The sequence below is a fragment of the Pan paniscus genome, chromosome 4 (assembly GCF_029289425.2).
Source record: "Pan paniscus chromosome 4, NHGRI_mPanPan1-v2.0_pri, whole genome shotgun sequence".
Taxonomy (NCBI): domain Eukaryota; kingdom Metazoa; phylum Chordata; class Mammalia; order Primates; family Hominidae; genus Pan; species Pan paniscus.
The window spans coordinates 11,076,556-11,099,546 of NC_073253.2; positions in this window are offsets into that span (position 1 = coordinate 11,076,556).

Here is a 22,991-nt window from a genome sequence, read left to right on the forward strand (position 1 = left end):
TCTGGTCATGAAATGCTTTAGAAACTACATTTACATATATAGCTCGCAAGATAATTACAAATGGATCTTCTTTAAATATGAAAACTAGGTATCCAAGGAAGCATCCTTTATAATAAACTTGTTAGCAGACCTGAATTGGCCATACTTAAAAATGGACAATTTTTTTTTGTTTGTTTGTTTTTGAGATGCAGTCTCGCTCTGTCGCCCAGGCTGGAATGCAGTGGCACAATCTCAGCTCATGACAACCTCCATCTCCCAGGTTCAAGTGATTCTCCTGCCTCAGCCTCCCAAGTAGCTGGGATTACAGGCATGCACCACCATGCCTGGCTAGTTTTTGTATTTTTAGTAGAGACAGGGTTTCGCCATGTTGGCCAGGCTGCTCTCGAACTCCTGACCTCAGGTGATCCGCCTGCCTCGGCCTCCCAAAGTGCTGGGATCACAGGCGTGAGCCACCGTGCCTGGCCAAAAACACGGACAATTTCTTTTACAAGTTATGCTACATTCTGTTCATTTCAAATCATCTGGATTTAGATGTGGCCCTGGTATTAATCTAGCTTGCACAGAACACTGATCTGAATGTAGAACTTTCCCCCCAATTAATCAGGAAGAACACAGTAGTAAAATAATCCTCATCATATTTAAACATTCATGGAGCAGTTTGTACAGGAAGCATGGCGTTGGCTGGAAAGGACTCTGGTCGGGGAAAGTATGTGTGACCAGGGCATGCACGTCCTCTCTCCTCCCTCCACCCAATGCTTCTGCAGACTTATAAACATGGATTTATAAATATGTCATTCCAAACCCTTTTCTCACTAAGCATCCCCTCCCCCTTTGTTTATTATCTAGCCCTGTGGCTTAGTAGAGTTCTGTTTTGACTAAGCCAGCGTCTCTTTTCAAAATAATTCTCTCACCGCCTCCTAAAAATAAAGTTTTTCCCTCTGCTACACAATGAATTGGAAGAGTCGGGTGCCCTGGAAGCCCAGGAGAAGAGCATTAGCGCAGCTCTGGGAGGTTGGGGGATAGAGGAGAGAGGGCCTCAGGGAAGATGCTTCCAGGGGAGGTGAGCTTCAGATGGAGAACCTGAGCATGAGTACTCGTGCCGTGGGGGTGGGGTTTGGGTTAGCCTGTGTGTTTGGGTCAGAATGAGCTGTGTGTGGGAAAGAGCAGGGTCCTTTCCACCAGCCAGTGGCCCTCCCCTCACAGCAGTGTACATGAGCGTTGGTTGCCCACGTAGCTGACATTGTTGGAGAGGTGGCTCTGTGAGATATATATTTAGTAAAATTAATCATATTCTGATAAACTCTTGTGTATAATCAAGGAATGCAAATCTTAGAGGTGGCACAGCAGTGGGGAGAAGGCCAGCTGTGGAGTCCACACTCTTAAGTATGAAACCTGGGTTGTCACATCCTAGATATGTGGTCCTGGGAAGGGTAGGTATATTCTTCTTCACCTGTAAAATGGGAATAAAAATAACACACATCTCAGAGAATCATCCTGAAGGTGATACTGAAATTACACATGCAAAAAGCTGTGCACAGTGCCTGGTCCACAGTTAGCCCCCAGCAAATGGGTAATTAAGTAATTAATCAATTAATGGTAAAACTCTTAATTGCACTTTATTAAGTTTTTCTCTGGAAGTTCTTCAGAGAATTGATTATTGAGAACAACACTGATGTCCCTCAGTCAGTTCAGGCTATCACAGAATACCAGACTGGATGACTTCAATAACAAACATTTCTTTCTCATAGTTCTGGGGGCTGGAAATCTAAGATCAGGGTGCCAGCATGGTTAGGTTCTGGTGAGAACCTTCTTCCTGGTTATGTCCTCCTCTGGCCTTCTTTGGTGTGGGTGGAGAGAGAGAGAGACAGATTGAGAGAGAGAAAGAGAGAGAGAGAGATCCTGTGTCTTTTTGTAAGGTTATGTCATCTCACCTTCATGACTTAATCTAACCCTAATTGCCTCCCAAAGGGCCCACCTCCAAATATTATCCCATTGGAGATTCTGGTTTCAACATAGAAATTTAGTGGCGGGGGAAGGGCAGGGGTGGGGGGTACGGGGGGACACAAATATTCTGTCTGCAGCAACCAACAACATTTATAAAGTACATTAAAATTCATAAAATGCTTTCATATACCTTCTTTGAGCCACATAATAATCTAGGCAGAAAATAGGGATGAAGAAATTGAGGTTCAGAAATGTTAAATGTTTCAGCCAACAAAGCTCACAGATGGAATCCATCTCCGGCTGGAATAGAACCATGCTGCAGATGCTCAGACTGGAAGTTTACAGTCAGGCCCCAGAGATGCCCTTTCGAACTTTACCTTTCAAATTCCCCACAGAAGAGCATGAGGCAAAGTGGGCTCATACCCGACTGTCTCCTGAGCGTGTCAGAAGATCAAAGGAGATAGCGTGTGGAGAATCTCTTTCTGTAGTGTAGTATGCCATGTTTTTAGCTGTTTTTAGTTGTAGTCCTCTTTTGTTTAGTAGCAGCTTAGCCTACCAATGTGATATAGCTCAGGCAGCAATTTTTAACTCCTTAAAGTTTTGCCAAGAAAATTTGAAGTTTCATATGAAAAGGCAGACATTATTAATAGCATGTCAACAAATATTTGGAATGAGTGGTTTTTCTGGCTTCCTGTGCCAGAAAAACCACTTGCTTAATTTCACCGTAACAAGTGTTTACCATAGTGATTTCACGTCATGTCATTTTAGGTTGGGATCAGGATTGGTCCAATTAAAACTTCACATCTTAAAGGAAGGTTTCCTTTCTTTCCTGAATTACTGATGAAGAAAGTTTTTGTGTGTGCGTGCATGCAAGGATATGCACATGTGTGTGCAAATGTGTGGTGGAGCATGGGAATAGAGAGATTATAGAAGAGAGGTGTTTCACCTTTTCAGATATTCTGTGCTCGATCTTTTCAGCTCTCTGGTCTTTCTGATACAAGCTTCCTCTTTCCATCAAATGCTTGACGGGAAGCGGAATCTTCTGGATTCAGAATACCGGCTGTTCCCTCCCTGTGCCCTGATATGTCTGAAGGACACACTTTTCTGTGGCTTTACCTGTTCTTCTCAAAGGGGTAAAATAGCTGAGCCCTCCTTTCCACGTCACTGAATTCTAACCTTCCTGCCAATGGAAGCTCCAATCCTGCCTGCTCTGTCTCACCCCCTCTAACCACCAGAGCTAGAAAGGATTTTTTCTCCCTAATGAAGCCTGTGATTTCCTAGTGGCCCTTAGCTGCCAGCATAGGCAGTCTGCATTGTATTTTTGTTTATTTGTTATTTTAGAGACAGAGTCTTGTTCTGTCATCCAGGCTGCAGTGCAACAGTGCAATCAGAACTCCTGGGCTCAAGTGATCCTCCTGCCTTAGCCTCCTGAGTAGCTAGGACTACAGGCATGCACCATCATGCCCAGCTAATTACAAATATATATATTTTATAGAGTCAGGGTCTCACTAAGTCACCCAGGCTGGTCTGGAACTCCCGGCTTCAAGTGATCCTCCCACCTTGGCCTCCCAAAGAACTTGGATTACAGGTGTGAGCCATGACAGCTGATCTGCATTGTGTTTTAGATAATAATAGTTACATCAGCCAGCTTGTATTGAGGACTTGCACTGTGCCAAGCTCCGTCCTACGTGCCTTACTCAAAATAGCTCATTTAACTCTGAAAATAAGTAGACAACAATTTGTAGACGGCAAAGGGACTATTTTTTGCTCCCTAGCAATATTTTGAAGGATACTGAGACTTAGTATGTTTTTTGGGGTGGTGGATGGGGGAGTGATGAGGTGAACCTTGGATGCGATAGGAACAGAATAATTTACCAGCAGGAGAAAACCTTCCACATCTTTGCCATCCCTTTTCCTCCCCGATTTTTTATTATAACTTTGTTCAAATGTACACAAATATGGGATAATAGTATGATAAATAACTAAATTTTAAGCCTAACAATTTTTAGTATTATACATGTGGAATTTATACATATATGTATGTTATAAATGTGTTTTTTGTGGAATCATTCAAAAATGAATTGCTGATATCATCACATTCATCCCTAGAAAGTACAGCATGCATCAGCCTCTTACGTGGCCACGATACTGTTATCACACCTAGGAAGGTTAACAATAAAATTGAATGTGGATTGTCTTTGTCTCTTCATCCTTATTTGATCAGTAAAAAGGAATAGAACAAAACAATTAAAATTTGGATTTCTAACAATCTAGCATTCCACATTCTTTGGTTACCTGTACATGGTATAGTCAATCTTTCTATTTGCTTGGAAAGCACTTGCTACTTTAATGTGGGAGAGATACTATCTTTTACTACTTTGAAAATTTGATTTCACCTTCTTAATATGGTAAATATGGACATGCCCATGGCATGATTGGGAAAATTAAGAATGAACGTTATAGATTAAACATTTCAGCCCCTATAGATTGGAACTCTAGATATTCCCCCCCCCAAAAATCCAGTTAAATTTAGGGATAATCAATAATTCATAGATACAACCTCTAACCAAGGATTTAACAGTTTAATGAACAAGAAACCATACATTAGTCCAAAATTTAACAGTTAATAGATAAGACTTCAACCTCCATTTCTAAGAGTGTGCACCAGCTGGGGATTCAGTTACATTTGTGAGCTGGTGACAGATTATGGCTTTTTCCATTTACGAAAGAAATCACTGTTTTTGCTGACTCTAGAAAAAATATAACTTTTAAAATATTGAAGAAATAGGCCAGGTGCAGTGGCTCATGCCTGTGATCCCAGCACTTCAGGAGGCCAAGGCAGGCGGATCACCTGAGGTCGGGAGTTCGAGACTAGCCTGACCAACATGGAGAAACCTCATCTCTACTAAAAATACAAAATTAGCCAGGCGTGGTGGCGCATGCCTGTAATGCCAGTTACTTGGGAGGCTGAGGCAGGAGAATTGCTTGAACCTGGGAGGCGAAGGTTGCAGTGAGCCGAGATTGCGCCATTGCACTCCAGCCTGGGCAACAAGCGTGAAACACCATCTCAAAAAAAAAAAAAAAAAAAAAAAAAAAAAAAAAATTGAAGAAATAATATGTAAACTTTGCTTCATATTTATTTCCTCCAAGCTAACTAGTATCTCAAGACTTTTCATACTGGATATAGTTTTCTAACACAGTATATTATCTTCCAAGTATTCAATTATACTTGATTAATTTGCCTGAAAAGTTTTTACTGTGAATGGCATTTGTGATTAATCTGACAATAATGATTGATATTAGCTTGTCTCTGACAGAGACAATGTTTTCTTCTTCCTTTCCAGGTTTGGAACTATGCTTGGTCGTTCCTAGTACTTGTGGAAAGAGGTAAGTGTTATATGATACCTTATAAGTGAATATCCAAGTAACCAAGAAATATTCAACGATCGTATTGTGCTAACCTGGGAGGAAATGCTAGTTTTTGCTTTTGATAAGAGCCTGTACTTTTCATGGTGGCATGAATTGTTCCAGAAAGACATAATGGTCTTTGCTAAGAAGCTTCTGAAACTTCTGAATTTTAGGGAGTACCAACTGTGTGTCAAGTGTACTTAAAATATCTGATATGACACCTTTCTAAAATGAAATCAAGCTTTTATGGGTTGAATTGTGTCCCTGCCAAAGCTATGTTAAAGTCCTAACCCCCAGAACCTTAGAATGTGACCTTATTTGGAGATAGTGTCTTTTCAGATCAAGTTAAAATAAGTCATTAGGGAGGGCCTTAATCCAGTATGACTGGTTTCTTTATAAAAAGGGGAAATTTAGACACAGAGATCAGGATGGTGTTTCTCTAGGCTAAGGAACACAAAGAGTTCCAGCAAACCACCCAAGACTAAGGGAGAGGCCTAGAACAGATTCTTCCTCACAGCCTCGGAAGGGACCAACCCTGCCAACGCTTTGATCTCGGACTTCTAGCTTCCAGAACTGTGAGCCAATTTCCATTATTTAAGCCTCACAGTTGTGGTGCTTTGTTATGGTAGCCCTAGCAAATGAACACCTAGGTCAACTACTTGAGCTCATGTATGCGGATGTGAGGTGTAATAGTTTCTCAGTGGCTGGGTTGCAACTAATGTTAGTATACAATTTCCTCTGGGGAATTAAGTAGTGTTCTTTATATTTACTTAAGATGCTCTTTTTCTGATATTCCTACAAAGTAAAATTATTTTATTTTAAAGCGAATCATGTGGATATCCACATACATAACTAATTAGCTATTCATTGACCATTGAAATATTAGTAATGATGATATCATTCTCCTTGGGGTAGGGAAGCTGAATGTTTTAGTCTGCTCCACATCTCCTTATCTGGGAAACATTCCTGAGCCACTGTCTAGTCCTTACTCTGTCCTTGTGGTATGGTTAAAACTATGTATTCTAGCTGGTCCCAGGGATAGCCAATAAAACTTATCCATGTCTCTGGTCACTGTAATTGGTTCAGCAATGAGAATATGACCCAAGGTAGACCAATCAGAGTGTTTCCCGGCATTTTGCTGGCATGATCAGGAAAAATGTCATTTTTATCAATAATTAAAAGTCCTAAGGTCAGTGTAGACTTCTCTTTTAGGATGGGATCCTCACTGAAAATGATGGAGCCAACCTGGGTCAGGAGGAATAGGGTCAGTCAGAATTCTTAATCCATGAATCAAACCCTTCTTGAAATCAGAAACATTCCTTGGACTTTCTACTTATACAAACCAATAACTTTTCTCTTGTGCTTTAAGCCACTTTGAGTTGGGCACTTACAAGGAAAAGTGTTTTAATGCATCTGTGATGTGTAATCTTTACTTATTTTTTGCCCCTTCACATCCTCTGAAAGCCTTGGATTATTCCAGTGTTTGGAGCACAGTACATTAAGAGTTGGTTGAATTTTTTATCCTACATTGTCAGAATAAAATTAATTTCCAAATTAAACAAAATGACACTGTGATGATTTTCCCTGTAATATGCAATGATGTCAAGCACTATTCACTATTGTCACTGTGGCAGGTGAGTTTTCCAGTGATGGCTACATGTGTAGTATGTACATATATCCCCTCATATGCTCTTATTTCAATGCAATTGTCTATCTTTCCACAGAGAAGTCATGTCTGTGTTTCTTCCCCATGAATGTGAGACTTGTGACTGCTCCAATCATGAGAAAATGGTGGAAGTGACAGTACGTGACCAAAGCTTAAAGGGTACAACCTCCCTTTATATGGACCTGGCCCTCTCTCAGATGTTTACCCTTGGAACCACTTGCAGCTCTGTGAGGACAAACAAGGAGAAGTCCACATGAAGAGGAGCTGGGCTCCTAGACTCCACTAGCATCACCTACCAGACAAGTGAGTGAACAAGCCTTCAGATCACTTCTGCCCCCAGTGTTCAAGGTCCTAGATATCGCGGCGCAGAGATGAGTCATGGTCACACCGCGTTATTTCAATTTCTAAACCCCTGAATATATGAGCATAACAAATAGCTTTACATGACTGTTAGGGTAATTTTTTATGCAGCCATCCTGAGATCATTCATTTGTAATGTGTTGTGTTGGCTAGACTGAACTACGTTTCTCAGAATTCCCTTATGTTTTGGTCAGGGCAGGCCTCAGGAGAGAGTCTTATAGGAGATTTGGAAGGTGGAAGTAAAGTGGCAGCTTTTTTGTATTTTTTTAAGCTCACATGCATGGTTGCTGGTCCATTGGCTGGCTGGCATTAGGCAGCAACCTGACCGGCAGCCTGTAGCTCTCCTGCACTAGTGTGTGCTTAGCTCCCTGACAAAGGCCTAAACTTCTTCAGGACTCCTGCATCATAAACCTTAGAAGCAATAAAAACTGATATGTTATGAGATCCAGTTTGTCCTCTGGGTACCACCTTGCCCATGCCCCTCTTCTAGTTTATAACCATCTTCTCTTCCTGCTTGCCTGCCTTGTAGACCTCAAGCATCATCATCAGACTCCAGGACAACAGCTTTGCAGATGCCACTTAACCAGCTCCTGCAACTATGTAAGGTCAAATCCCTGTTTATAGGAGAGAGAGGCAGAGGAACATGGCCAAACAGAAGCTCACTGATTGTCCTCCCTGTAGGAACACCAAATTGAACAACTATCCACACAGAAAGCACCTTTATAAGAACCAAAAAATCAGGTGATTGATCACAGTAACTTGTTTTAATTTATATTACTGTAAAAGGCACTAAAGAGGGTAGGAAAGGCAGTCTTAAATTGCTGATTCCACCCCTTCCCCATCCTCCAGCAGTGACCTTGTGGCATGGAGAATCTGTGCATTTAGGGGAAGAAGAGTGTAGTGATCATGAGACTGTGTTGGAATACTCAGTGCTTCCCTGTCAGAGAGCAACATCTGGAAGAACTCAACTGGTGCCCATGAAAGAAACATTTAGACCAGCTCAAACCAGAGGATAATAGCCCAATCTGAATTCAGGGAAGACTCATCACTGTGGGCTAAAGTGCTCTCGGGTCGTAAATAAACTTGAAACACAGTCTAGGCCACAAGGACCGCAATTGCTGGGCAAGTCCTGCTGCTGTTCTGGGCTCAAAGCCAGTGGACTTGGGGGACACGTGAGCCAGTGAGATAGTGAATGGAGTGCTTACATCACCTTTAATCCAATTCCAGCCATCACAGCTCAAAACTCCAGAAGAGACTCCTTCCCTCCACTTGAGGAGAGAAAAGAGAAGAGTAAAGAGGATTTTGTCTTGAAACTTGGATACCAGCTCATCCACAGTAGGATAGGGTACAAGGTACAGTAGGATAGAGTCCTGAGGTCCCTATTCCAGGACCTGGCTCCTGGGTGACATTTCTGGACACACTCTGGGCCAGAAGAGAATCCACTGCCTTGAAGGGCAGGACCCAGTCTTGGCAGGATTTATCACCTGCTAACTGAAGAGCCCTTGCGCCCTGAATAACCAGTGGCAATACTCAGGTACTACGTCGAGGACCTTGGTTGAGTTGCTGAGACTTGCTCACTTCAGGTGAGACTCAGCATATTCCCAGTTGAGGTGGATATGGGGTGGCTATGGGGTGAAACTCTTGCTTGACTGAGAAAAGGAGAGGGAAAAATACAGGGGGCTCTGTCTTGCACCTTAGGTACCAGCTTGGCTACAGTGGTGTAGATCACCAAGTGGGTTCTTGGGGTCCCTGATTCCAGGACTTGACTTTTGGATAACATTTCTGGACATGCCTGGGGCCAATGGGGAGGCCACTGCCCTGAAGGGTGAGTCCCAAGCCAGGCAGCATTCACCACAAGTTGATTTAAGAGCCCTTGGGCCTTACAGGAACATCAGTGATAATCTGGCAATACTCCCTGTGGCCTGTGGTGGTGGTGGCTACAGGGTGAGGCTCCTCTGCCTTTGGAAAGTGGAGGGAAGAAGGACTGCATCTTGTGTTTTGGGTGCCAGCTCAGCTGCAGTACAATAGAATGCCACATAGACTTCTAAAGATTCTGACTCAAGACACTGGCTCCTGGATGGCATCTCTGGATCTACCCAGCCCTGGGGGATCTAGCTGCCTTGAAAAGAACGACACAAGCCTAGCTGGCTTTGCCACCTGCTGATTGTAGAGACCTAGGGCCTTGAGTGAACATAGGAGGTAGCCAGGCAATGGAAACCATAGGCCTTGGGTGAGACCCAGTACCATGCTGGCTTCAGATCTGAACAGTGCAGTCTCAGTGGTGGTGGCCATGAGGGTGCTTGTGTCATCCCTCCCCCAGCCCCAGGCAGTTCAGCACAGAAAGAGAGAGACTCTGTTTGTTTGGGAGAAAGTAAGGGGAGAGAACAAGAGTCTCTGCCTGGTAATCCAGAGAATTCTTCCAGATCTTATCCAAGTCACCAAGACAGCACCTCTATGAGTCTGCAAGAGCCACAGCATTACTGGGTGTGGGATGCCTCCTAATGCAAATAGGGCTGCAATGACCAAAAAATAGATTTAAACACCCAAGTCACTTCAAATATCTGGAATGCCTTCCCAAGAAGGACAGGTACGAATAAGCCCAGACTGCAAAGGCTACAATAAATACTTAACTCTTCAATGTCCAGACACCAGTGAACACCCACAAGTATCAAGACTATCCAGGAAAACATGACCTCAGCAAATGAACTAAATACTTGCCAGGAACCAATCTCAGAGAGACAGATATCTGACCTTTCAAACAGAGAATTTAAAATAGTTGTTTTGAGGAAACGCAAAGAAATTCAAGATAGCACAGGGAAGGAATTCGGAATTCTATTACATTAAATTTAACAAAGAGATGGAAATAATTAAAAAGAATCAAGGAGAAATTCTGGAGTTGAGAAGTGCAATTGCAACACTGAAGACTGCATCACAGTCTTTCACAAGTGGAATTGATCAAGTAGAAGAAAAACTGAGTAAGCTTGAAGGCAGTCTACTTGAAAATACACAGTCAGAGAAGACAAAAGAAAAGAGAATTTAAAAAATAAAGCATGCCAACAAGATTTAGAAAATAGGCTCAAAGGGGCAAATCTAAGAGTTTTGGCCTGAAAGAGGAGGTACAGACAGAGATAGGGGTAGAAACTTTATTCAAAGGGATAATAATGGAGAACTCCCCAAACTTAGAGAAAGATATCAATATTCAAGTGCAAGGCGGTTATAGAACACCAAGCAGGTTTAACCCAAAGAAGACTCACTCAAGACACTTAATAATCAAACTCCCGGAGGTCAAGGATAAAGGATCCTAAAAGCATCAAGGGAAAAGAAATAAATAACATATAATTTAGCTCTAATATGTCTGGTAGCAGACTTTTCAGTGGAAACCTGACAGGCCAGGAGAGAGTGACACAACACATTTAAAGTGCTGAAGGAAAAAACCTTTAACCTTAGAATAGCATATCTGGCAAAAAAAAAAAAAAAAAAAAAAATCCCTCAAACGTGAAGGAGAAATAAAGACTTTCCCAGACAAACAAAAGCTGAGGTATTTCATCAACACCAGACCTGTCCTACAAAAAATGCTATGGAGAGTTCTTCAATTAGAAAGAAAAGAACATTAATGAGCAACATGAAATCATCTGAAGGTGTAAAACTCACTGGTAATAGTAAGTACACAGAAAAACACAGAATATTCTAACATTGTAATTGGGGTGTGTAAACCACTTATATCTTGAGTAGAAAGACTCAAAGAACTGATAAAAAATAATAACTACCACAACTTTTCAAGACATAGTACAATAAGATATAAATAGAAACAACACAAAGTTAAAAAGTGGAGGGACAAAGTTAAAGTGTAGAGTTTTTATTAGTTTTCTCCTTGCTTGTTTGTTAGTTTCTTTGCTTATGAGGTCAGTGTTAAATTGTCCTCAGCTTAAAATAATGAGTTATAAGATATTATTTGTAAGCATTATGGTAACTTCAAATAAAAAATAGACAACAGATATACCAAAAATAAAAGCAAGGAATTAAAACATACCACCAGGAAAAATCACCTTCACTAAAAGGAAGGATAGAAGGAAGAGAAGACCACAAAACAACCAGAAAACAACAAAATGGCAGGAATAAGTCCTTACTTATCAATAATAACACTAAATGTGAAAGGACTAAACTCTCCAATCAAAATACAAGGTAGCTGAATGGATTAAAAAAAAAAGACCCAATGATCTATTGCCTACAAGAAGCACACTTCACCTATAAAGACACAAATAGACTGAAAATAAAGGGATGAAAAAGATATTCCATGCTAATGGAAACCAAGAAAATAGTTAAAGAGGAGTAGCTATATTTATAACAGATGAAATAGATTTCAAGGGAAAAAAAGACAAAGAAGGTCATTATATAGTAATAAAGGAGTCAATTCAGCTAGTGGATGTAACAACTATAAATATATATATGTACTCAGCACTGAAGCACTCAGATATATAAAGCAAATATTATTAGAACTAAGGAGATAAACCCCAATAAAATAATAACTGGAGACTTCAACACCCTACTTTCAGCATTGGATTGATCCTCCAGACAGAAAATCAACAAAGAAACATTAGACTTAATCTGCACTATAGACCAAATGAACCTAATAGGTATTTACAGAACATTTCATCCAACAGTTGCAGTATACACTTTCTTCTCCTCACCACTTGGATCATTCACAAGGTTAGGCCACTGTATTAGTCCATTTTCACACTGCTGATAAAGGCATAACTGAGACTAGGTAATTTACAAAAGAGGTTTATTTGACTTACATTTCCACATGGCTAGGGAGGCCTCTCAATCATGGTGGAAGGCAAGGAGGAGCAAGTCACATCTTACATGGATGGAAGCAAGCAAAGAGAGACCTTGTGCAGAAAAACTCCTGCTTTTAAAACCGTCAGATCTCATGAGACCTATTCACTATCATGAGAATAGCACTGGAAAGACCTACCTCCATAATTCAATAATCTCCCACTGGGTCCTTCCCACAACACGTGGGAATTATGGGAGCTACAAGATGAGATTTGGGTGGGGACACAGAGCAAAATCATATCATTCCACTCTTGGACCCTCCCAAATCTCATATCTTCACATTTCAAAACGAATCATGCCCTTCCAACAATCCCTCAAAGTCTTAACTCATTTCAGCATTAACTCAAAAGTCCACAGTCCAAAGTCTCATCCAAGACAAGGCATGTTCTTTCTGCATGTGAGCCTGTAAAATCAAAAGCAAATTAGTTACTTCCTAGACACAATGTGGGTATAGGCATTGGGTAAATACTGCCATTCCAAATGAGAGAAATCAGCCAAAACAAAGGGATTACAGGCCCTATTCAAGTCCAAAATCCAGCGAGGCAGTCAAATCTTAAAGCTTCAAAATGATCTCCTTTGACTCCATGTCTCATATCTAGTTCACACTGATGCAAGAGGTAGGTTCCCATGGTCTTGGGCAGCTCTGCCCCTGTGGCTCTGCAGGATACATCTCCCTCCCAGCTGCTTTCATGGGCTGGTGTTGAGTGTCTGTGGCTTTTCCAGGCAAACGGTGCAAGCTGTTAGTGGATCTACCATTCTGGGGTCTGGAGGATGGTGGTCCTCTTCTCACAGCTCCACTAAGCGGTGCCCCAGTAGAGACTCTGCGTGGGGACTCTGACCCCACATTTCCCTTCTGCATTGCCCTAGCAGAGTTTATCCATGAGGGCCTCACCCCTGCAGCAAACTTCTCCCTGGGCATCCAGGCATTTCCATACATCTTTTGAAATTTAGGCAGAGGTTCCCAAACCCCAAGTTTTGGCTTCTGTGCACTTGCAGGCTCAACACCACATGGAAGCTGCCAAGGCTTGGGGCTTGCACTCTCTGAAGCCATGGCCCAAGCTCTACGTTGGCCCCTTTCAGCCATGGCTGGAGCAACTAGGACACAGGGCTGCAAGTCCCTAGGCTGCACAAAGCTCGGGGACCCTGGGCCCAGCCCACGAAACCATTTTCTTCTAGGCCTCTGAGCCTGTGATGGGAGGGGCTGATGTAAAGACCTCTGACATACCCTGGAGACATTTTCCCCATTGTCTTGGGTATTAACACGTGGCTCCTGTTACTTATGCAAATTTCTGCAGCCTGCTTGAATTTCTCAGAAAATGGGTTTTTCATTTCTATCACATTGTCAAGCTGTAAATCTTCTGAACTTTTATGCTCTGCTTCTCTTATAAAACTGAATGCTGTTAACAGCACCCAAGTCACCTCTTGAACGCTTTGCTGCTTAGAAATTTCTTCTGCAAGATACCCTAAATCGTCTCTCTCAAGTTCAAAGTTCCACAAATTTCTAGGGCAGGAGCAAAATGCTGCCAGTCTCTTTGCTAAAACATAATAAGAATCACCTTTGCTCCATTTCCCAACAAGTTCCTCATCTCATCTGAGACCACCTCAGCCTGGACATTATTGTCCATATTACTATCAGGTTTTTGGTCAGAGCCATTCAACAAGTCTCTAGGAAGTTCCAAACTCTCCCATATTTTCCTCTCTTCTTCTGAGACCTCCAAACTGTTCCAACCTCTGCCTGTTACCCAGTTCCAAAGTTGCTTCCATATTTTCAGTTACCTTTTCAGCAATGTCCTACTCTACTGGTACCAATTTAGTGTATTAGCCCATTTTCACACTGCTGATAAAGACATACCTGATACTGGGCAATTTGCAAAAGAAAGAGGTTTATTGGACTTACAGTTCCACATGGCTGGGCATGCCTCACAATCATGGCGGAAGGCAAGGAGGAGCAAGTCACATCTTACGTGGATGGCAGCAGGCAAAGAGAGAGCATGTACAGAGAAACTCCTGGCTTTAAAACCATGAGACCCATTCACTATCATGAGAACAGAACTGGAAAGGTCCACCTCCATAATTCAATCATCTCCCCCGGGTCCCTCCAACAATACATGGGAATTATGGGAGCTACAAGATGAGATTTTGGTGGAGACACAGAGCCAAACCATATCAGCCACAAAACAGGTCTTAAAACATTCAAACAAATCAAAGTTACATCAGACATCTTCTCAGACAATAGAATAAAATTGTCTGACAATTCTCAGACAATGGAATAAAACTAGAAATTACTAAGAAAAGAAATTTTGGAAACTATACAAACACATGGAAATTAAACACTGTACTGCTGAATGACCAGTATGTCAATGAAGAAACTAGAAGGAAATCGAAAAAATTTTCTTGAAACAAATGTTAATGGGAACACAATATACCAAAACCTATGGGATAAAGCAAAAGCAGTAGTAAGAGGAAAGTTTATAGGTATAAGCACCTACATCAAAAAGTAGAAATACTTTAAATAATCAACCTAATAATGCATCTTTAAGAACTAGAAAAGCAAGAGCAAACCAAACCCAAAATTAGTAGAAGAAATAATAAAGATTAAAGCAGGAATAAATGAAATGAAGAAAATACAAAAGATCAATGAAATAAAAAGTTGGTTGTGAAAACATAAACAAAATGGACAAAACTTTAGCCAGACTAAGAAAAATGGAGAGAAGACCCAGTAAATAAAATCAGAGAAGAAAAGGGAGACACTTCAACTGATACTGCAGAAACTCCAGGATTATTGGAAGCTAGTATGAGCAACTATATATGCCAATAAATTGGAAAACCTACAAGAAGTAGATAAATTCCTAGACACATAAAATCTCCCAAGATTAAACTATGAAGAAATCCAAAACCTGAACAGACCAATAACAAATAACAAGATGTAAGCTGTAATACAAATTCTGCCAGCCAAGAAAAGCCTGGGATGTGATGGCTTCACTGCTGAATTTTATCAACATTTAAAAAAGAACTAATATGAATCCTACTCAAACTATTTCACAAAATAGAGGGAACACTTTCCAACTCATTCTATGAGGCCAGTATTACCCTGATACCAAAACCAGAAAAAGACACATAAAAAAAGAAAACTACAGACCAATATCCCCAATGAACATTGATGCAAAAATCCTCTACAAAATACTAGCAAACTGAGTTCAACAACACATTTAAAAGATCATTCATCATGACAAAGTGGGGTTTATTCCAAGGAAGCAAGGATGGTTCAACATATGCAAATCAATGTGATACATCATATCCACAGAATGAAGGACAAAAACCATATAATTATTTCAATTGATCCTGAAAAAGCATTTCATAAAATTTAACATCCCTTTGCAATAAAAAACCCTGTGAGGGAACACGTGTCAACACAGTAAAGGCCATATATGACCACATATGACAGACCCACAGCTAGTATCATATTAAATGGGGAAGAACTGAAAGCCTTTTCCCTAAGATCTGGAGCATGACAAGGATGACCACTTTCACCACTGTTATTTGACATAGTACTGGAAATCCAAACTAGAGTGATTAGATAAGAGAAAAAAATAAAGGGCATCCAAATTGGAAAGGAAGGAGTGAAATTATCCTTGTTTGCAGATGATATAATATGACACTTGGAAAAACTTAGAGACTCCACCAAAAACTGTTAGAACTGATAAAACAAATTTGGTAAAATTTCAGGATACAAAATCAACATACAAAAATCAGTAGTATTTTTATATGCCAACAGCAAACGGTCTGAGAAAGAAATCAAGAAAGTAATCTCATTTATACCATTTATAATAGCTACAAATAAAACACTTGAAAATTACCTTAACGAAAGATGTGAAAGATCTCTACAATAAAAAGCATAAAACATTGATGAAAGAAATTGAAGAGGACACAAAAAAAGAAAGATATTCTACATTCATGAATTGGAAGAATCAATATTGTTAAAATGTCCATACTGCCTAAAGCAATCTACAGATTCAATGTAATCCCTTTTAAAATACCCCATTCTTCATAGAAATAGAAAAAACAATTCTAAAATTCCTAAAATTTATATTGAACACAAAAGACCCAGAATAATCAAAGCTATCCTGAGAAAAAAAGAACAAAACTGGAGGAATCACATTACCTGACTCCAAATTATACTACAAAATCTGTAGTAACCAAAACAGCATGGTCCTAGCATAAAAACAAACACATATACCAATGAAACAGAATAGAGCACCCAGAAATAAATGCATAAATCTACAATGAACTCATTTTTGACAAAGGTGCCAAGAACATACCTTGGGGAAAAGACAATCTTTTCAATAAATGGTGCTGGGAAAACTGTATATCTATATGCAGAAGAATGAAACTAGACCCCTGTCTCTCACCATATATAAAAATCAAATCAAAATGGATTAAAGACTTAAATCTAAGACCTCACACCATGAAACTATTGAAAGAAAACTCTCGGCCAGGCGCGGTGGCTCACGCCTGTAATCCCAGCACTTTGGGAGGCCGAGGTGGGCGGATCATGAGGTCAGGAGATCGAGACCATCCTGGCTAACATGGTGAAACCCCGTCTCTACTAAAAATACAAAAAAATTAGCCTGGCGTGGTGGCAGACGCCTGTAGTCCCAGCTACTCAGGAGGCTGAGGCAGGAGAATGGAGTGAACCCAGGAGGCAGAGCTTGCAGTGAGCCGAGATTGTGCCACTGAACTCCAGCCTGGGCGACAGAGCGAGACTCCGTCTCAAAAACAACAAAAAAAAGAAAACTCTCCCAGACATTGAACAAGGCAAACATTTCTTGAGTAATATCCCATAAGCCCAGGCAATCAAAGGAAAAAATGGACAAATGAGGATCATATCAAGTTAAAAGTCTTCTGCACAGCAAACAGCAAAGTGAAGAGACAACCCACAGAAAAGGGGAAAATGTTTGCAAACTATCCACCCGACAAGGAATTAATAACCAGAATACATAAGAAGTTCAAATAACGCTATAGGAAAAAAGCTAATAATCTAATTTAAAAATAGTCAAAGGATCTAAATAGGCATTTCTCAAAAGAAGACATATAAATGGCAAACAGATATATGAAAAGGTGCTAAACATCACTGATCATTAAGAAATGCAAATCAAACTGCAATGAAATATCATCTTACCTCGGTTAAAATGGCTTTTTATCTAAAAGATAGGCAATAACAAATGCTGGCAAGAATGTGGAGACAAGTGAACCCTTGTGCAGTGTTGGTGGAACTGTTAATTACTATTAATACTACTTACTACCAATTAGTTACTTTTGTGGGTACAACAACTATGGAGAACAGTTTGAAGGTTCCTGAAAAAACTAAAAATTGAGTACTATATGATCCAGCAATCCCACTGCTGGGTATATACCCAAAGGTAAGAAAATCAGTATATTAAAGAGATTTCTGCACTCCTCTGTTAAGCAGCACTGCTCAAAATAGCCAAGATTTGGAAGCAATCTAAGTGTCCATCAGCAGACAAATGGATAAAAAAAAATGTGGTACATATACACAATGGGAGTACTATTCAGTCATAAAAAAGAATGAGATCCTGTTATTTGCAACAACATGGATGGAACTGGGGGTTGTTATGTTGTGAAATATGCCAGGCACAGAACTTTGCATGTTTTCACTTCTTTGTGGGAGCTAAAAATTAAAGCAGTTGACTCATGGAGGTAGAGTAGAACAATGGCTACCAGAAGTGGAGCATGAAAAGGGGGACGATTAATGTGTACAGAGATATAGTTAGATAGAATGAATAAGACCTAGTATTTGATAACACAGCAGGGTGACTACAGTCAGCAATAATTTATTGTACATTTAAAAATAACTAAAAGAGTATAACTGGATTTTTATAACACAAAGAAAGGATAAATGTTTGAGGTGATGGATACTCCACTTACCCTAATGTGATTATTATGCATTGTATGCCTGTATCAAAATATCTCATGACCCCATAACTACATAAACCTGCTATGGTACCCAAGAAAATGAAAAAATTTTAAAACCCTCTTTATATTATATATAATGCCTAATATATAATATTCAATTATAAACTATACTGCAATATATAATTTAAAATATATATGACAAGATACTATATATAATATGTAACATATAAAAGATATCCTCACATACATATTATATACATGTATGTATGCCTATATATCTCCTGGATTCTGCTTCTTTGATTGAACCCTGCTTGATACACATAGTAATTGGATACACATAGTATTCAATAAATGGCTTTCTTCTGTTTCATTTTATTCCCCTTTTGTCACTCAATATTGCACAGCCACTTGCTTCTGGTTATTGCTTACAGCATCCTGCACCTGTTCCCTGTTTACATGAGTACTGCCGCAATCCTCACTAATTTGCAAGTCTGAAAGCATTTTGATGATGTAAATAACCTTTGAATGCAAGCTGTGTCTGAGAAAAACTTTCCCACGTATATAAGAATAGATTTATATCCACATTGGACTCAAATATCCACATGAAGATAAAGGCTTCCTTCTTCCTCATTTCCTGGATGACTCTTCATCCAACTTTTTAGGTCAAGACGTCTTAGTCTGCTCAGGCTGCTATTACAAAATACTATAAACTCGTGACTTAATCAACAGATGTTTATTTCTTACCTTTTGGAAGCCAGAAGTCTAGCACCAGGGTGCCAGCATGGTCAGTGTCTGTTGAGGGCCCTCTTCCTGGCTTTCAGAGAGCTGCCTTCTTACTGCGCCCTCACATGATGGAGACAGCGTTCTGGTCTCTTATTATTAGGACACTAAGCCCATCATGGGAGCCCTACCCTCATGACCTCATCTAAACCTAATTACCTCCCAAAGATCCCCCTCCAAATGTCATCACAATAGGGTTTAAGGCTTCATTATATGAGTTTAAGGGGGGCACAAACATTCAGTTTATAACACAAGGTAAGAAATAAATCCAATTAACCTATAAAGACTTCTGAAGGATTTAAGTATTTGCTCATTGTTGGCTGTGTTTGGAAGTTGGCTGCTGAAAGGTATACTCTGCACACTAGACATATATTGGGAGGGTATACTTGAGGAAGATGGTCTCCAGTTCCTCTACAGTGTTAAGGCTGATGTATGTCACTCCTACACCAGTATTTAATTGTACATTGTCCCCATCATATGCTAATTGTGAAGCTTCCTCAGCAAAGAGAAAACCACTGCAGCCAGGGACACTGGTGGAGAATATGCTGATGACTCAGAGTGAAGCATGGCAACTCTTAGAAAAATGACAACCGTATTCTCTGCTAGTGGAGGTACCCTCAAAGAGAAATGTCCTGTACAGCCCAATATATTACATTGTTAGTCTTAGATGTAGTGAGATGCATCAACATACTAAGAATATAAAGCAAGTAGGTGGAATTATTGTTTTCACTCCAGGATCAGGAAAGGCATCTAAGCATCAAACACACTGGGATAAATTGCATATGGCAGTATGTCTCCTGGCTCTGAGCGATGCCCCTTCCTCCTGCTCACACAAACCTCCTTGGCCACAGTTGGTTGGACTGAGTATTGACACATGACCCATGTTGGGCCAGGTAGATTCTTTTTCCTGGGAACTTGGATTTTCATCAAGAAATACTATGTGTTACTTAAATGGCAACATATCAACATGGCATATCAGAATTATTTCAGGTGCAAGTGGCTGACATCCAGTCTAAGTGGCTTAAACAGAAGAGGATTTATTGACTCCATGACTGAAAAGTCTAAAGGTAAAACTCAGTGGAGGTTTAGATTGATCCAAAGATCTAAAAATTGCAACAGGACTAAGATTCTTTTTCCATTTCCCGACTGTTTCTTCTGGGTTGGTGCAATCTCAGATTGTGGTGTCAAGAAGGCTACAGAAGCTCCAGTTTACAACTCCCAAGTTTGAGTCCAAGGGGAAGAGTGCATCCTTCATTACCCAAAGTCCTAGCAAGAGTCTCTTTGCATCTCACTGACTCTGATTGAATCACATGTCTATAGCCAAACCACTCCCCATAGGTGGGAAAATGTGATGCTCTGACGGTCGCTCACCCAGAGCTAGAGGTAAAAGTCAAGGATTTAGAAAAATAGGGAAAGCAAAAGTAAGAGACAATCTCAAGCTACCAAATGTTCATTACCTCAATGTCTGGAGCTATGAGGCAGCCATGTTCCACCATGCAGACAGAGAAGCAGAGGAAGCACTGGCTAAAACGAGAGAAAAGACTGGCATAGACATTATAGGGTCCAAGGGGTAGGTTTCCCTCGGCCCCTTGAAGGTTCACTGAAAAATTAATTCACAAAAGAAAGATGAATAGGAGAAAAGGCATATATATTGACTTAATGTGTGTACACGGGAGCCTTGAGAATGAGGCCCCCTTTAGGAGAAGCTGTCCATTTTTATGTTTAGGTACAACAAAGTATGGACAGCCATGTAGAAATACGATTGGAGAAAAAGGGTATGACCTAATGCTAATAGACTGAGTGGGAAAACCCAACAAAGCCTATCTGACTAGATTCTTCTTGGCCTCTCTGAGCACTGTTCCTTCCTTCTGGGGATGGGGCAGGACCTTCTCTGCAATAGGCATCTTATGATCTACAGTCAGACAAGGTAGGTCCGATAATTTTCTTTATGGCCAGTTTTTATTCAGAACGGGAAAGGGAAAGCTAGTGTAATAATTTAGGTTTTATGGATAGCTTTCAGGAAAGGAGGCTGTGGTTTCTACGGTTTGCCTTGGGGAAGAGGGATTCTAGTTTCCATGGCTAGCCTCAGGGGAAATTGAGTCTGAGAGACAGGGTGGTAGGAGCTCAGAGAAAAACTTTGCTTCTGAGGCCTTCATGTTGGGGTATTGTTTTCTGAGCCCCAAAGCCATGCAGAAGGAACAAGAGACAGAAAACAGAAAGGGCACTTCCCAGGTCCCTGTGGTTTTACAGGGCATGTTTCCATCTCTTCCTGAGGCTTGATGCAAACCTGTTCTTAGGATCTGTGAGACTCCTCTGTGGCTTGATAGTATGTCCTCTTTTCCTCTTTTTCTTTTGTTCCTCTGAAGGTAACTTGCATTGGTTTCTATTACTCACAGGCAGTGACATTAATCCTAGGAGCCCATCAGAGTCTTTAGATAGCTCTGTGACGGGAAAACAAATGGAGCATATCCCAGGCCTAGGAATTGTCTGTCTTGGAAGGAAAAGTAACAAAACTGTGTGCCAGAATGTGAGAGAGAATGCTGGACATTTGTTGTTTTTCCCACCAACATCTTCTCCTTGCCCCATGGGGTATCATTGCTCCACAATTCTCCAGGGATGCATTGTGGGTAAAACTGACTCCATGTTTAAGCCAATCAGTACATTCCATACATCTGCCAGAGTGACTGACTTCCTAATGGTCAGATGATATGAATCCTGCCCATGACAGCTAAGAAGTTTCAGTTCTCATGCTTTTGTTGGAACTGTCAGTGAAACATATTCTCCTTTCCTGTTGGTATGAATGTGAAAGGATCATGGGACTGGAATTATGGAAGATAGTTTGTCAACACATGAGTCCTGTGCATGAACTGAACACCAGGAAAGCATAGTTGAGAAATTTAGACAGGAGTTCCAGCCCAGGGAAGTCATTTGAGCCCTGGATCAAGCTGTACCTGAAACTGGAGCTCCCTCTGGATTCTTTAGTTTTGTGAGTTAATAAATTCTTTTTTCTTTTCTTAATCTGATTTGAGTTAGAGTTTTGTCACTTGCAGCAGAAGGAATCATAACTAATACAGTTATGGGAAGTTATGTTTGAGGAAAGGTGTCAGGTAATCTATAAGATGGAGAGGCTGAACTATAAACAGAGCAGGTCCTAAAACTCCAGTAGGCACGCTTTCTCCTTTTCTTGAAATCATAAAACACTACAATTGACATGGCATATATCACACATTGCCTTGAACTGCAATTACAGTTCTTGTATGGTAGGTACAAATTTCACAACCATAAAACTCCGGTGTGCAGAAATGTAACTTTCTTTATTGTTTTATAATTGAGCTTAATTTAGCTCACAAACCCTCATTTCTGCTAATGGTAGGGAACTTAATCTTGCCAATTCCAGGCAATTCTGTCAGTCCTGGTTTAAAGCTCTGTATATTTCAATTACTTTAGGATTCCAAGTTCCTCTACTCCTTTCTTTTTCCCTAAGGTGATCTGTGTTCTAGCAAACATGGCAAGGAGGCAAATGTCTGGTCTGGGAGTTGACCTCGGGCCAGTGGGCAACAGGCTGTAATCGGTCCAGGAGAGCTGGGCACTCATCCTTGTTGGCTCTGTCCCCACCCAGTTCTTAGCTCAGCTTCTGCAGATTCAGCCATGACTTTGTCTAGTTCCTAGTTTGGGCTGCCCACATAGTCCCTGGCCTTACATCATGGTCACCTCCCTACCAGGCACACCAGCCCTCAATTCTCAGCTCCCTTTGGCATTCGAATCCAACGTTTGGGGACTTCTGGGTTTCCACATCCTGCAGGAGTGAGGGTGGTGGGAGGATGGGTCCTCTCCGCATCCTGTCTGCCTAAATCAGCTCTGCTCCCATTTCTGCATTATAGGAACCAACTGTGATGGTTAATTTTATGTGGCAACTTGATTGGGCCAAGGGACGTCCAGATATCTCACCAAACATTCTTTCTCCACAGTCTGTGAGGGTGTTTCCGGAAGAGATTAGCATCTGAATTGGTGGACTGAGTCAAGCAGATGGCCCTCTCCAATGTGGGTGCAGGTCACCCAATCT